This window comes from Camelina sativa, chromosome 16, assembly GCF_030686135.1.
Source record: "Camelina sativa cultivar CO46 ecotype springtype chromosome 16, ASM3068613v1".
Taxonomy (NCBI): domain Eukaryota; kingdom Viridiplantae; phylum Streptophyta; class Magnoliopsida; order Brassicales; family Brassicaceae; genus Camelina; species Camelina sativa.
The window spans coordinates 5,628,296-5,646,524 of NC_141895.1; the positions used below are offsets into that span (position 1 = coordinate 5,628,296).

The 18,229-nt window shown below is 36.8% G+C and overlaps 1 pseudogene; it reads left to right on the plus strand.

Moving 5' to 3' along the window:
- Positions 1-5,147: 5,147 nt before the first annotated feature.
- LOC147925159 (uncharacterized) lies at positions 5,148-7,521 on the plus strand (annotated as a pseudogene).
- Positions 7,522-18,229: the final 10,708 nt, after the last annotated feature.

An 18,229-nucleotide genomic window follows, 5' to 3' on the forward strand; every position in this document is an offset into this window, starting at 1 on the left:
CATATACATACATAGTTATTAGTAATAACTAACTGTGTTTAAACCTTATAAATATAATTATAAAACAGTTTATCATTATCATGTCACAAACACGGAAGTATACATAAATCCTTGAGCCATGCAAGGGAGACAACACATAATTTAGTTGAATTCTCGTGATAACATGGGTAGCCACGTGTTCACAGTCGGATACGTGCATGCAACGACTCCACCTAACACATCTTGTAAGAAAGCCTTACGTGGAACTCTTGACTTCCATAAACGAATAAGATTGAAATGAATCTAAGTCATTGTCCCCGTTTGTCTCTGTCTAAAGTCAGAGAGAATCAGAGATTCGTTAGAGAGTAAAATGGCTTTACATTGGTCCACTTGAGAGTCTCTAAATCATCCCGAGGGTTTGGTGGACAGAGATTTAACATGCTCCAACCCTTTCTTATCCAATTTGTCCCCCCTCTTGGACCTCTTTGATTAAGCCCTACCTCAAAGTTTTCACATGATTTGTTCTTTGAAGTGTCTCTCTCAATCTTTTTTGTTTTTATTTTAGAGAGAGGATTTGATATGAGACGACTAAAACGTGTACAGAGAAAAGAGGGGAGAATGGGGATTAACACGATCGATATATTTTTTGGATTAGATACGTGAAGCTACCGAAACTTTTTTTTTCATTCAAGTCGACGTAAATGACGAGTCTTTCAAAACATACACATTATATATTAATTTCTTACGAAAATTTGTAAAATAGGTAGCCATAGTTCATTGCCAAAAAATACATTACTATAAGACGATGATGTACGGTACCATGATTACCATATGAAGTTTTTGCTTGATCCCAAGTTCCTATATATTGTTTATCAGAGACAAGTTATGTATATATGTTTCTAATTCTATCATATATATCTTCAGTTGTTATTTGTGTCAAAACGTATGATCCCAAAATGTAGCCACAATTCTTTAAAAACAATGCACGACATTTTGTTGACGAGGGTTATATAGAGTTTGATTGGCACAACTGATAGTATAGTAGCAATAATATACATCATAAGATTAAGCGGTATGTTGGAGAATGTATATTCCTTTGAACAAAAATATTCGTAAATTTATGTTGAAAATTACAAATAGCATTTGCTTCTTTCCTTTAATAATTGAGAATTTTTAAGAAATATATATTTTGGTGCATTCCTTTTCTAAAATATCAATTCTATTTATCTATTTTGAAAATATTCATTATGAAATCTGAAAATTTATAGTTTTATAAAATACTTTTGAATAGTAACTACTATTCAGATACTCAATCCAAATATTTATAAAGTTTAATAAGTTTTAAAATGTTTTTAAAAATATTTTTAAAAGATTGTTAAAAGGTATTTATAAATTATAGATAAAAATAAGCACATATAAAGATAGGTTGTGTTTTTTAAGATATACACATATTTGGATAAATATTATATTTTTAGTAGCATTTTTAATAAAATATTAGAGAGTCGACATTTTTGAATAGTAATATTGGAAAAAGAGTACTTCTAAAATTCTTGCTTAAGAATTTTGTAACTATACATTAGTACTAACTATTGCTAAAACTAATTCATATCAATTGATCCTTTAAGATTGACATTAATCCAAGTGGAAATGATGGGGATGAGTTGAATGTAAATGTTAATCTCTTTTGACACCTCTAGATGAGGAATTGGAATACTAAATTTATAAAATCTAATATGTACCAAGGGTTAAATTTTTAGAAACACGAAAAATGTAATTCATATAATTTAATACTAAATAGATGTAAAAAAAATATAAAACTTCAATACTAAACTAGAAAATCGTTTAAAACTAACATCATATATGTGAAATCCCTGCTAATCTATTTGTAATCTTATTTGATTTTCCTTTTTCTTTACTAAATTGATATAAACAAAAAAAATCATAGTTTTTTTTTTCTGTATTTCTGATTTTTTTAAAAGATTTTTTTTTGGTATAATCTTTTTGTTTTAAGATTAGTAGCTGACTACTTCATCTTTCATCAAATGAATAATAAAATGAGTCCTCTTTTATTTTTTTATTATTATTTATTTATCCTGTTAAGATTATTACAATTGATGTACTTAATTTAATTTGAGAATGAAAAATATATATATTTTCCCTTTTCTTAATTCAAAGTGTATCGTTTTGATTTTTTTCCCTACATTTATGTCAATCTAATGTCTAAGTCTAACTGATCTAAGTTTTTTTAGGGGTAAGCGTTCGGTTTTTCGGTTTGGTTTCGGTTTGTTTTTTTTGGTTTACAGTTTTTTTTGGTTTAAGAAACCATATGTAATTCGGTTTGGTTACGGTTCGGTTTTTTTGGTTTATGGTTTTTTCGGTTTCATCAAAAATGAAACCATATTAAAACCATATGTATCACAGTTTGGTTCGGTTTCTGTTTGGTTCCGGTTTTAAACGGTTATTTCATGCTTTAAAAAAATAAATAGTTGATACATAACTAAAAATAAGCATAAAAGTAATTATGAATATATATAGGTTAGGGAATAGAGACTTAGGTTAAGGTTTTGTAATTCGACAGATTAGTAGGAGATCAATAATTAAAGCCCAATAAAGAAAAAAATTATTGATATTATTATACAATATAAATTTATAAGCTTGAGAAACTAATTAGTAGTTATATCTAATTATTCTAAATTTTTTTATAAAAAACCAGAAAAACCGTTCGGTTTTACGGTTTTTAAACAGACCATACCTAAACCAATTGGTTAATATAAAATAAAAACCAAACGGATTTTTAGATTTAATCATAACCAAACCAAACCATTTATTTTGGTTTGGTTCGGTTCGGTTTTTCGGATTTTGGTTTTTTTGCCCACCCCTAGTTTCTTTCACAAGTATCGATAGACTTTACCAGTATGTATCTTGTTTATGTGAATTAGCATATTTGAAAACCTAATATATATAATGCTTATGTATTAAAAGTCTACAAATGCTTTAATTTCTTAATAATGTAAAATATATCATTTTGGTGAAAGTGTTAACAAAGGAGATGACCTCGGAAGTGCCCGAGTGAATCTTGTTTTAAGAAGAGATAATTTAGGTCATGAGAAAGAATTGGTGAAAGAGAAAAGTTTATATAAAATGGTGAAAGAGAAAGTTGAACAAAATTTTAATATTTCAGTCTATAATTATCCGATTAATTATAATAACTAAAATTATGCGATTAAATGGTAAAAGAGAAAGTTAAACAAAATTTTAATTTTATTTCCAAAACTTTTTGTCGTAAATTTAAGAACTTTTAAATTGAAAAATCTATTTAGTTGATTGTGAAAACTGAGGTTGAACTTCTATCTCCGAAGTGTTTTCCGAGTGGGGGTGCTTACCACCATTCTAGTTCCGAACTGAATGACAAGGTAAATAGCTATTGCTAAATAGAAGTAGAATATTATTGCCAAATGAAAGTTTTTCCACCTCTGATTACAATCACTTCCCCTCTCGTACTTATACCACTCAATTACAATTAATGCTGTCTATCTTAATCTTGCACATCTTGTGTTATTTAATACAATTGATTAGAGGAATCTTTGACCGCCTCCGGAGCTCCAGGGTGACTTGTTTCGCCATTCTCCTCACTTCACCTCTCTTGGTGATGCTTAATGAGCCGGTCTTGGTTGCGGCTTCGGCCCATGTTTTTTGTTGGATGTGGGCCACGACCCAAATCCCGAAGTGAACAATGGTACCAACATTGATTAATGTTAAATATTCGTGAAAAATATCAAATATTATAATTTCTATTTTTAATCATTGAAATTAAAATAAATTTATATGATGAACCCAAAAGTGAAGAAATAAAAACAATTATAGAAAAAATCACTATTTTGCTTCCATGACATTGACATACATCACATACATAAGTGATTTGATTAGGAAACGTGTTGTTCAAGTTTACATCTCTTCACAGTCATAATCAATTTATAACCTGTTTTTTTATTATATGACAAAAGCTAGCCCATATGTTCTCTCCAAGGCCCAATATTTGTAAAAAAATTAAGCTCTAAACTTTCCGAGAAATCGGTTTTGAGATCCGAAAATTAAAAAAAACGGTTTAGCACAATTTCTGTTAGAACAAAACCGGTTCAAGAGAATCCACAGAAACAGTAACAAGGACAGAGTCTTTTTGTCTTTGTTGTTATGTTTCGCTTCTCTCGAAAAGCTTCGGATATTAAAAAAATAAAAAGATTAAAAACCCAAACTTTTTTTTAGGGAAAATAGTGCCACTTGGTGTTGAATTCTTTCAAGAAGACCCACTTTGAAAACTCTTTATACTTTGTCAAGTTTAATGTTTACGTGTCCATGTCCCTTTTACATTTTTGTTCTCATAAAAATAGAAGGTAAGTGGTAAGTAAAACCTTACTTTACTTTATGTTGCTTTATTCTTCACCATTGGATTGTTTGCTGCTTATTAGATTGGAAGATGGAAGATTGTTTGTGGATAAGAAACATTAGTTGAAGGTAGGGTTTTTGTCCCCGTGAACGAGACATGGTTGCGGAGGTAGGGTTTATAAGGTTTTGGGGATAGGTTCGTATAAATTCAACTTTGAATGTCGTTCGTGGATGGCTGTGAAATTAAGCTATGATTTTTAATGCAGGGTGAAGATCTTCGTTGCTGTGTGGTAATATCCGGTTTCTGGAGGTGTTCTGAGGACGGTGTTTGGGTATTCACAGTTGACAATAAACTTTTGTCGCGTGTTGTTCCATTGTCTGCCACCACTACGTTAGGAGAGTTAGAAGTTTCGGTTGTTGGGGAATTCGGTTTGGTGGAGAAGAAGGCAAATCTGAGTTATCGCATCCCAACGTATGTGGAATTGACGACGGGGTTGAGGACGCCTCCGGTTGTGACAACGAATTTAGGTCTTGAGTATTATATTGAGATGCTTAGGCAGAACCGTGGGTTGAATTTGTTTGTAACATTTGAGGAGGTTAAGAAGAGAGGAATGAACGACAATGCTGAGGATTCCTATTGGAGAGAGGAAAGTCGCAAAAAACGTAGTTCGAGGTCTTCTGGTGCACTTAGTAATAGCGGTAGTGAAGAAGGGTTTTTAGGAGAAGCATCAACAGCCGGTTCGAAGACATTGGTTTTTGAGACAACCTAGGAGGATGAAGAATACATGGCTGAGTTGGCAGAAATTGAGGGGAAGATGAAGGGCACTAATGGTGAACAAGTTGGAATTGGCTGTGGCTTGACAAGTACATAATTAGGTTGTTTGCAAGAATGTGTCGGAATGGAAGATAGTTTTGAAGATGTAGAGGAGGAAGAAGATTATGTAGTAACAGATGTAGTTGTGACCCCAAGAAGCTATGATAAAGAATTTTGGGGAACTTCATTGGTGACCAGTTTGGTCGGGTGAACGTGGTGGAGGTTATGTGTAACACAAACTCCTGTTTTGATCACATTGTGCTAGTTAAGAGAGCTGTTCCTTTAAAAGAGGAGAGTAAAGTGAGGACAAGTGGTGGGTTGGAACAGGTCGGAAATGTTGATGGTGACCATGTTGATATAACCACGTGGTCAAACGATCGTGGACAGGTCCCTGGTCCTGCAGTGGACGGTCGCAAGCTAGAAGATATAGATGATGAGGAGTTTGATATTCCTCCTTTGTTTGACGACACAGAGTATGTTAGGGAAGAAATACTGGATCTGGATTTTGAGGATGATGGGAAAGGTATCTATAAGGGTAAGGTGTTTGCAAACAAAGAGGATTGCCAGATAGCTTTAGCTATATACGCCATCAAGAACATGTTTCACTTTACGCAGACGACGACCAAGAAAGAGTCATTTGTAGTTAGTTGTTATGGGGATAGGTGTGACTGGAGGGTACGAGCTTGTGAAATGAAGGAATCAGGCTACTATGTGATCAGAAAAGCTAATCTAGAACACACATGCCCAATAGAGACGAGGAACAAGTACTTAAAGAAAGCGACCTCTAGGGTGATTGCAGTCGTGTACAAAGCGAAGTACAGTGATCCTACTAAAGGACCGGCTCCTTTGGATCTCCAGCCGATGGTATTAGAAGAATTGAGGGTGGATGCGTCGTACAGCAAATGTTGGAGGGCGAAGGGGAAGGCTCTGGAGGGAATATTTGGTTCTGATGATGAATCTTACGAGGATCTTCCTTGTTATCTCCATGTTCTAAAAGAAGCAAATCCTGGTACTGTAACCGATATTAAAACTGAAGTGGTTGAAGATGGCAGAGAAAGGTTTCTGTATATGTTTTTGGCTTTTGGTGCTTCCATAGAAGGTTTTATGAAGCTTAGGTGTGTGATTGTTGTGGATGGGACTCATCTGAATGGGAAGTATAATGGAGTTCTTTTGACAGCAAGTGGACAAGATGCTAATTTCCAGGTTTTTCCGCTTGCTTTTTCTGTTGTGGACAGTGAGAACGACGACGCTTGGACGTGGTTTTCTGAGAAATTAGAACGAATCATTGCGGATATTAAGAGCTTGACCATAATTTCAGATAGGTGCAGCTCAATATACGTAGCCAATAAGAGGGTGTTCCCTTTGTCACATCATGGATCTTGTATAGTACATCTACCAGGAATGTTAATGCGAAGTTTCATAGTGAAGAACTTGCAAAACTTGTGACGAATGCAGCGTTTGCCTATAAGGTAACTGGTTACCAAGATATTTATAGACAAATCAAGGCCAAAAACGCCAACTGTGCCGCGTATCTGGATAAAATTGGAGCAGCTCATTGGAGTAGGGCTTATTTCCAAGGGAACCGTTACAATATGATGACCTCCAACATTGCAGAGTCTCTGAACAATGTGTTAGGAAAGGGGAGAGGCTGTCATATTGTTGAACTATTGAAGTACATTCGTGCGATGTTAAGTAGGTGGTTTAGTGCGAGACGGAAGATAGCTGGGAAGCATAGAGGGTTGACTACGCCGGAGGTTGATAAACAGATGCAGAAGAACGTGGTTGGTGTTTGTGGTAGCAAAGTTGGCAGTATATCTAGTTTGAGTCATGAAGTGGTGGGTTTGCTTAACGGAAAGCACCATGTTTTGCTTGATATGAAGCAGTGTTCTTGTAAGCAGTACGATAGGCTGAAATTACCATGCGGGCATGCATTGTTAGCGGCTGATACGCAAGGCATCCCTTATGGGACTTTGGTCGGTGACTGTTACAAGACAGAAACATGGAGAGGGACTTACGAAGGGATAATTAATCATGAAGTGAGTGACGCTGTTATTCCTGTTGAAATCAAGAACCGTGTTTTATACCCTCCTAAGGCTCGACGACCAGCTGGCTGTCCAAAAGAGAGTAGGATTCCTTCTGTTGGAGAGTTTCATGTAAGTGGACACAATGTGTGTATACATTTGTTATGTTTCGTGGTAGGGTACACAGATTGATCGTAACCGTTTAATTCTGATGTGTTATGTTGTTTGCAGAAAAATGGGGTCGTGAAAACTAAAGTGAATCGTTGTGGTAGGTGCAAAAGGACGGGACACAATCGATCAAGTTGTTCGAACTCGTTGCCATAATGATGACTGTAGACAGTCGGAGAACACTTATTTTGGGTTTCTTGGCGTGAAGGTAACCGGTTTAGGAGCAGATAGTATTCAACTAGGGTGTGTCCTGATTTGCTGGTTTTTGTGGATGTAATTGGGAACACTATTGCTTACATTGCCACTTACAAATTAACTAGGTATCCACTACTGCTTGTTTTTGTGGATATGGTTATTTTTTGTTGGTTTAATAGTTAAAGACTATTGGAAACAACGCTATTGAAATGTAGTCTTGATGAACGGTTTTGTTTGTTGAACTCTATTGAAATGTAATCGAGTTGAAATGTTAGTTTGTTATTATTTGATGTTGAACTGAAAGTAATATCATATTAGGGTAGTTGAACTAAAAGGAAAATTGTGAGTTCTATCCACAAAATGTAATCCATATGGATATCAATACCAACTATGTTGTATCCACGTACTCGTCATCCACAAATTGTGAGTTCTATCCACATTGCCACTTACAAATTAACTAGGTATCCACTACTGCTTGTTTTTGTGTGGACATTTGTGTTGTATATACAAATATCCAATAAACTAGTATAATAAATATACTTGAACACGTGGATACCGATCAGTATAATATTTTCTACCACTAAGTGACCACGTGGATGGTTTGTTGAGGATTAGCTGAGTAGGGAAGTTTATTTCTGTATGGTTAATAGACAGAAGTTAGCTTCATAAGGAGCACCTAAGGTTTAGGAAACAAAGCACAACCCAAGGGGAAACATGGTTCCCACATACAACATCGTCGATGCTTGTACACGTTTGAGAAGGACCAGACATTACACTCGGCCTATGGGTGTTTTGACAAGAAGGAGTGACCGTGAAGCAGAAGAGGAGCCAATCCGCGATGCTATTGAGCATCTTAATTTAGAGGTTAGTTTTCTTACATGTATAGTTCCAGATCTGCGAATCAATATGGTATATTTTAAAATTTTGCGGTGGGTAATACTTGTGGATACATTTAAAGGCACCTCAGCAAAGAGATCTGCACATCCCAGCCCCTATACTTGCCAAAATAGTGAGTTTGGTATCTCAAGATGGTCCGATGGAGCTGAAAAACTGGATAGACGCTGGTCGCGCGGGCAGGGAAGCTGCTTTGTCTCCGGAGACACTTTCGTTGGTCAGGTTGAACCGTGATCCCGAGTTTGTGAAATGGTCAAGGCCTCCGCATATCTACTATGATTTCTTTGGAAGGTGCCTGAACGAGAAGAATCCATATGCGTTGTATGTGAGAAGCTTGTTCCTATCGTTTCAATGCCTTCAGTTGGAAGAGGCAATCAAATTGGTCGGGACTCTGTGGCTGAACTATTGTGGATAATGTTGAGTATCTGCGCTGGCACTCTAGATAAGGATCTCTACTGGAACTTTAGGAAGATGTACGGGTTTGCTCAAGCAGAGAAAATGGCTGACTCGTTGATGTACCAGATCTACATCATCGGACCTCAAAGAAAAAGGACATACGAGAAGACTTGGCGTTTTGAAGATTTCCCAGAGTGAATGTGGCAACACGACGCTCTTGGTGAATACAACAGGGAGAGATGCATGGAGTGTATCTATTTTTACTAGCAAAAGATATAAAGTATTTATCCTAAGTTATGGTAATCAGGGTGTATTTCTGAATCAAGTTTGTAACTTAATTTGAACTTATCCTCATCTAACCATCCATATTTGATTTCAAACTTACAAAAAGACAGCACTATTGCTTACATTGCTTCCTACAAATTAACTACGTATCCACTACCGCTTGTTGTTGTGAATATGGTTATTTTTTTGTTTGTTTAATAGTTAACGACTATTGGAAACAACGCTACTGAAATGTAGTCGAGATGAACGGTTTTGTTTATTGAACTCTATTGAAATGTAATCGATTTGAAATGTTAGTATCCACGTGGTTGGTTTGTTATTATTTGATGTTGAACTTAAAGTAATATTATATTAGGGTAGTTGAACTGAAAGTAAAATTGTGAGTTCTATCCACAAAATGTAATCCATATGGATATCGATACCAACTATATTTGATATCAAACTTACAAAAAGATATGCAATATCGAAAAATCTTGATATCCACATGTTCATTATTTATTGGTTAGGAACATATGTATTTACAGCACACCAAGCCACAACTAATGTTTTCTATCTCTTATACGTGTCAAATAATATTAGGGAAAGTCTTTCAAGCCACAATACTTACTTGCACACAAAATCATGTCCGTGTGGGTAATAACATATGGATAAGTAATTTCCGAACGTATAGGCACATTCCCGAACATATTAGTGTATAGTGTATCCATGTGTGAACACATTTCAGAGTAATAGAAAGTTTAGATTATTGAGCGATTGAACAAAACGTAAGGATGTATGGTTATTTAAGATAAACACAATATATCGACATGGTCGTAGTTGGGTGGATGACAATTTCGTGGATAGTAGTAGTAGTTATCAGCTTGTGAAAACAACTAGAATATCAGTATCCATATAGTTGACATTATGTGTACATAAACGTGAGAGGTATCTTCTTGATCTCTCGAAATTCATTGCATCATTTCAATATCTCCAAATTCATTGAATTGTATTGTTTCGATTTCATAGGTATCATTCCAATTTCTTTTAATTCTTTGTGTCGTTTGGCTCTCTCTAAATTCATTGAAACGTTCCCTTCTCTTCGATAATTGCACCTATAAATAACCTCTCTATCTCCTTTCACTCAATTCCATCTACTTCGTCGATAATTGTACCTATAATTTGTTGTAATTGTTTTCATTTGGAGAATTGAGCTATGGCGGGAGAGAGTTCCAGAAAACGTCACAAACGCATGTCAGAGTGGGAAGACGAAGCACCACGCCCAATTACCATGGCCGGGGAGAGTTCCAGGGAACGACCAGAAGGGGATGCTGACTTCGAGTGGGAGGAGGAAGCATTAGAGGCCGTGAGCGAACCCTTTTGTCAGACGAAAGTCGCGGCTAAGGCGGAGACATCTGATCGCTTCAAAGGAATTCTTCATATGATTAAAGAACATATGAAGAAGAAGGAAGAGTCTACCGCCCTCCTGCATCAAGTCGAATTAATCGACACTCAACTCTCCCAACCAAATCAAATTTTGGGACAACAATTTGTGGACTTCGAGGCAGAGCACAAAAGGTTAGAGGCGATAAGAGAAGTTGCGGCGGAGGACGCTAAGCACTGTGGGATTCCTGCTCCTATTGATTGGTCTAAAGTTGGTGTTCGTTTCAACAAAGAGTAGGATTTCCCGTTTTATACCACATTATGGATTTTTATTTTTATTTTTCATCAGTTGATACCTCATGTATGGATTTATTATTTATCAAAACTATGCAATAAATTCCTACTTTTTTATCATTTAAGCATATGTATATGGTATAACTTTTTACCTAGTTATTTACAATATCCAGATACAATTCTCATGGTCTGTAGTTATGTTGTTTTGTATGTGAAAAGTTTATGGTTTGAATATAAAGAGAGAATACAGACTTACGGGGACAAGAACATGTGGATACAAACCTTTGCCAAAGATATCAATCCACACTCATTTTAAGTACGAGGACAAGAACATGTGGATATCTAAATACGTGGAATAAAAAATTGCAACAAAGTTTCATTATTTGATTCGCAACGATGTTCCAATTGTAAAGCGTTTGTGTACTAGGACATGTGGATATCTGAAAAGGGATATACCTGAATGTTCTCTTTTTGGTAGATACAAACCTTTGTATAGCACTAGCTAGAACTACTATTTTCTACATCTTTTACGTTTCAAACTAGGGCAGAGTACCGGTGGGTAGAGATACATTGTGGATAGGTGTGTTTAGATATCCTGTAGAAATGTGTGGATTGATATCTAATTTTAAATTTTTGAATGCTCAAATTAGGATTCAACCCAGTTGTAGATTGTGGATATTATAAATAGCACATCTTACAGGACAATAATTTCAGAGGATTTGAATGGAAGATACAGACAACAATTTAAAGCAATATTGCTTACAATCCTAAGACAAAAGTATTATATCTCTAGATATGAAGTAGAAGATACACTCGATACACCTCTCTCCACTGAATTCTTGCAGCTCCGCATGGTCAACACCACACATTGGCACATCTACAAAGTGCCAAGTATTAGAAAAAGTCCCCCATCGCTTTGGCTGTATTGTGTGGATGTGGTACATTAGAGAGTCAGCCAGCATATCAACATCACCAAGTCGAGACTTCTTCTTGTAGTTCCAGTAAAAATCCATATCCAAAGTCCCTTCGCAGCTCTTCAACATTATCCACAACAACTCAACAACTGGGTACACCTGTTTAATAGTACTCACCACTGCAATTGCCTCTTTCAAATCACAGCATTGAAAAGCTAAGAATAAACTTTTCACATACAAAGCATAAGGATTTTTAGCATATAAACACATCCCAAAAAAATCATAGTACACAGAATCAGGTCTTGACCACTTAACGAATTTGGAATGGCGATCCAGCCTAACCGATGATAGTGTTTCCAACGAGTGAACTGATATTCTACCTGCACGCCCTGCGACAAGCCAGTTCCTCAAATGTTTGATGTCATCCTGAGCTACCAAGCTCACAATTTTAGCCAGGATTGGTGCTGGGAAGTGTAGATCTCTACGTGTTGGGATATGTAAGAGCGAGAACAAGTAAAAATATGAGATCTTCCATTTATATTAAATAAAGGATCTGGATTCCTACACGTATGAGTGTCCCTTAAATAAAAGTCTAAAAACAAGAAAACAAACCTCAGGATTCAAGAGAACGATAGGTTCTTCCGTTGGTTCGTGGTCACTCATATGTGTCCGAGCACTGTGAGGACGAGTGAAATGTCTTTTAGGTAGTATTCGACCATGTCCACATTTACCATGACAGCAGTTGTGACAGACGATTTTGGACGTCGGAACCATTTTCAGCTATTTTCTAACAAATACAAACTATGTTTATATAGAACAGACTATGATATCACTCCCACGTAGCCCTAAAAACTAACTGTAATGGCCTTCATCCATACATAAACCACGTGGACGCAACCATGTAAACTTAATTCATATGAATCTATGTGGATACCAGATAATGTTCAACCCAACAAGTTAAAAGGAAACTGTTTTTAGAATGTTGAATCCATGTACAATAGCTTCAAAATTAGGACGTATGGAAAGTCGCAACAATTGTCTAAAATACTCCAAACTAATTGTAATCCACATGGACAGTGTATTGTGGTCATATAAGTATTGTTCGAAATTCTGTTGCAAAGTTAATAGTCGGAGCAAAATTAATGCACTTGGTTTACACATCTTTAAAAGGTCACCTAACTAACAAACGGAAAACTCCAATAAAGACGAAAATGGTCCTACGGTTGTAGCCCCAGAAATGTCACATCACGACAATGCTCTTAACACGACAGTACTGTCAATACGATTAAAGTTCTGACAAATCTTTAAAAGCTAGCCTACTAAAAGGAGGGTTTCACTGAAAACGACAGTACTTGGAATTAGCTATCCACATGGTAGTAACCACATGGATTCAAATATAGGAGTCACAATGACTATTTGAAACATTATAAGCACAAAGGTTCCTATCCATGTGGACAGGATATTGTATGCAAATAAGTATTGTTCGAAGTGGTGGCCAAATTAAATTCAGTTGGTTAACACATCTTTAAAAGATCACCTACCTAAAGTTGTCACCATATATATTGCTTATGAACCTCGGCACGCCACATAAACGGATTGGAAGGCGAATTATGTGTTGCTGTTGATGGCTAATACTCAGCGTTATGAAGAAGCTGTAATAGTAAGATTCATTTTAGTTCTTGGCAAATAACATTCATCTAAGTGATTAACTTTAATATACCACACATTAATTATGTTCAGATCGCTTCGGAAACCGAGTTACACATGCCACCCGAGCTGCTTGACAAAGTTGCTACTTTTTTAGGTGAAGAAGGTGTGGACGCATTGAAGAACTTGTTAATTGCTAGCAAACAAGGTTTGAATGCGGTTTACTCCAAGGAATGTCTTGCAACCGTGCGACTCGACTAGTCCGAAGATCTCGTGTGGTGGTCGAACCAACACTCGAAATACTATTGCTTCTTCTCCAAATGTCTTGAAAACGACAATCTGTACGCAATCTGGGCGAATAATAACAAGGGACTTGTTTATGGAGATTTCGTCCGTGCTTGTTTTAGTGCGCAAAACTGGTCTCTCTCATATGTAGATGGGGGAGCTAGTGATGTAAGTTCAGAAATGGAGGTCCATAAATTATCACCACCGAAGACGAAGGGTAGAGTGGGTCGTCCAAGATGTTCCCGTTGTGCAGTAGCGAAGACTCCTAAGTATCATTCCTGAGATGTAACGTCTCAGGTTTTTTAGTTTGTATCGGGTTACTCCTTTTAAAACTGAAATTAAAATTATGTTTTACGTGAAGGTTTTGGGTTTCTGGTTTACGTGAAGGTTCCTATCCAGAAAACTGTTACCATGAATCTATATCGAAGTGTATTCAAGTGTGTTCCAGACTTATAATTTGGGGGTCTTTGCAGACTACAAATGTTGACGTCACTTTATGTCGTAGTGTAATCATCTCTGGGTATCCATGTTTACGATATGTTATGGATACATGCACATTGATACCAGTTTTTGGATATGCACATGAGGGTCAGGGTAACTGTAGGTAAGGAGTAAGGATATCCAAAAATGTCTGTCCACGTGGATATATGTTAAGTAGTTGACATCCATGTGATAGGTGCATGTGGATACGAAATATGTGGATTGTATTTCATTAGATCATAGGTCTTTGAGTTTACTACCTAAAAACATTATGCCAGAATATCCACACTTTACAAACTATAAGGGTATTAGGGTTATCTTTTACCTTCCTTGTGCCAGAATATCCACACTTTACAAACTGTACATTTTTTTTTGGCAAACTTTTTAGTTTCGCCAGCGCTTCACAAATACAATGTTTGGTCTTAAAAGGTTTGGGGTTCAATATATACTTTGGTAGTATATACGTATTAACACTTACCCCTAAATCTAACATTTGGTGATCAAAGATTTAGTTTGTTATGTCATGTTTTAGGGTTTAGTGTTAAGGGTTCATGGGGTAGGGTTAAGGTTTAGGGGTTAGGGTTTAGGGTTTAGGGTTTAGGGTTTAGGGGTTAAGGTTTAGTTGTTAGGGTTTAGGTTTAGGGGTTAGGGTTTAGAGTTTAGGGTTTAGGGTTCATGGGGTAGGGTTTAGGGTTTAGGGTTTAGGGGTTAGGGGTTAGGGTTTAGGGTTTAGGGTTTAGGGTTTAAAGTTTATACTACATTTGTTTTTGGTTTTTATTTGTAGTTAACAATTCTTATATAGGGTAAACCTTTGGAGGGTGTTGGTTCTAGGTTTAACGATTTAGGGGTTACGGTTAAGGGTTTAGGGTGTATTGTTTAGAGTTTAGAGTTATGGTGCCAGGTTTCAGGGTTTAGGGTTTAGGGTTTATGGGCATTCATATATGTTGGGTAATAAGGAAGACCTCTTGGGCCATGAAAATCGAAGTAAGTCCCATTATCCCTCAACGTTCATGTTTTATTCATATCCATAAGTGATTGAACAAAGGGATATAAAGAGGAAATAAAGTCCACGTTTACGATATGATATGGATACGTGCACATTGGTACCAGTTTTTGGATATGCACATGAGGGCCAGTTAACAAAGCAACATAATACAGGAGCTTATAAATCGCACTTGTTAATAAAATATTTGATTTTCAAGGTATCCACAAAAACATGTACATTTGGATATGGGGGTCTAACTGGAAGGGGTAATTGTAGATAAACATTGCTTTGTTGCTTTGTAGATAAACTTTAAGGTCGTCGGCCAGATGAAAACTGGTTACTAGTTAAAATAGTAAGGATATCCAAACATGTCTGTCCACGTGGATATACGTGGATATATGTTAAGATGTGGTATCCACATGGACACGTGAATAGATAAATACTTAGCCGAGAATTTTTAAGAACCTAAAATAGTTAAAGGTTAATAGTAAGACATGATACAAACATACAAATAGGAAAACTAACAGAGGAAGCGAATGAAAGTTTGAAACTAATTGGAGTAGATGGGTGCGACATATTCTTTATAGACGTCCAACACGTATTGTGCCCTGATATCATTGACGATGTGGTCGGTGATTAGAGACATGAGTTCTGGACCAAATCCAGTAGCGACGATCTCTAGCAACTTCATGACAAGAGGACCACAATCACCACATCTCTCATTGACGTAAATGTCCTTGACCCTCAACCAAGTGAATGGAGTGCAGCCATGATCCTGAGTTGAAGGCGGTGTGCACAGTTTAGCAATAAGGTATGGCATGCTTTGTTGATGGGGCTATATAGTTGGCAACCTTAGCATCGTCGTATAGAGTGACATTAGGATCAAGGATTTCTATGCTCCAACTGGAGAGATTAATGACTAAGCCAACCCAGTGAGAATTTTCCCAAATCATCGGAATATATATCGTGTTCCAATCCACAAACCACTCTGAAGGAGAACCATAGGTTTTAGCTTTTAGCTTATTGTCCCACTTGACTCTGGACTTAACTTTTGCTTGACAGAAGGAAGGATACTTTCCTTATAAGTAGTTCCCAAGCCAGAGTGACAGGAAGATAGAGCGTTCAATGGATAGGACTTGTGTCAGCTTTTTTTTGTAGAAAATCCACTAAAACCTCCATATGCTGAAAATAAAGGGTGAAAAAAATGTGTAAGTATAGATGAACTAAAATCAACTTCAGAGGTTGCTAGATAGGAAATACTTACCAAAGTACTAACCCAATTTGTAGGCTTCGATAGCTGTTGAAAAAACAATTTTTCAATTGGGTATCCACATTTGGTTATGTGTATCCTGGAGGTTTTGAAACTGGTATCCACAGTTAGCTCATTGATCCGATATTGTAAGAATAAAATATTGCATAGGATGTGTAGAAAGTTACGTGTTTGGGCATGATTTCAGAGATTTTTTCATGAGAGATGCTAAATCTTTGTCGACAATGAGTAGAAGGTCAGACAGATGGGACGGTGAACGTGGAGGTATCCGCATAATAGCCGAGATAAAGGCCTCTTCTGGTCCCGAGAGAACACCCTTTTGTGTAGGTCTGGGTGGCGAAGAATCACTGACATCAACAGGGTCTGTGGGCGTATCATTGCTTTGTGAAGTGAAATAAATCTCATTTTCAGCAAACTATTAGGCAGCAAACTATATTGCAAAGTAGAGAAAGATGCAATACCTCTGTGTCTTTGCTGTCAGATTCGTTGCTCTTTAGGGGGGACACAAGCCCGGAATCCTAATGAAGCAAGTTGGGAAATTTAAATATGAGATAAAATAGAGAAAGTTAACTAATTGTTTTTGAAGTAAGATTTGTATGTGGTACCTCAACGGCACAAGCTGGGTGAATGTCAACATTGGTGTCCTGCAAGAAAAAAGTATCGAAATGATGTTCCATATCCATGTGGATATGTAAAAGCTGTTCCTATAAAGTTAGCCAAAGAGAGGTGTCCATGTGGATAGTATAAAAAATGATTGTAAATTATTGGAATTGCTTACCTCAGTACCACAGATGGCTAACGGTAGGGGAATGGCTTCCAACACATTATCAACACAAGCTGGGTGAATGTCAACATTGGTGTCCTGCAAGAAAAAAGTATCGAAATGATGTTCCATATCCATGTGGATATGTAAAAGTTGTTCCTATAAAGTTAGCCAAAGATAGGTGTCCATGTGGATAGTATAAAAATGATAGTAAATTATCGGAATTGCTTACCTCAATACCACAGATGGCTAACGGTAGGGGAGTGTCTTGCAACACATTATCAGCGTCAATTTTCTGCAAGAAGCTCATCAAGTGTTTGAGTAGTCAGATATACTTGATTATAGAGACTTACTCGGAAAGTATATTAATTTGGTGAATAAATACCTCAATATCGTCGGAGGGCGTACCGTCAAGGTCAGGACTATGAGCAGGCAATTGAGGATTGACATTAGAGTTTCCTATAAATCTCTGTAACAAGCTGGTGTAAGGTTGTAAGGATTGTGGAGATACATGGTCATCGAAGGGAACAGGTTTGGTGACAGTGTCATAAACTGGGGATTGCTGTTTTCCAAAACGTCGTTTAGCTAACAAAAAGGAAGATAGTCGAAGTTTAATAGGAAAGGTACAAGTGTGTCTAACCTTAGTCTCGGTGTCATAAATGGGATTAATGCAAGAGTCCGGACATCTTGAATCATCCTGAATCACATCTTTCATAGCGGACGGACAGTTTCCAACAGAATGTTTCTGTATAAATTGATTAAGATGAATATAGATGTAGACAAACTAGCTCCCGGATGATTGAAAAAAACTACATACCGTTGTCCCAAACGGGTGGACATATTGTTCCCAGTCATGTTGGTTAAGAAGGATATCATCAGGAGACGTGACTGTTTTGCTACGAGATTGTTGAGGAGTTGGGGATGTCGTCCGGACAGTCACATTCGCTGCAGCATTCTCTGGACAGGTAAACTCATCGCCTGCGGCAGTGGAAGGTGGTGATTCCTTGACAACGGATGCAGGCCTCGTAATGGTGCGCCTTAGTGGTAGTATTAACTGCCTACAGAATCGAAGGGTGTTAATCTGAGCCTGTAGTTTC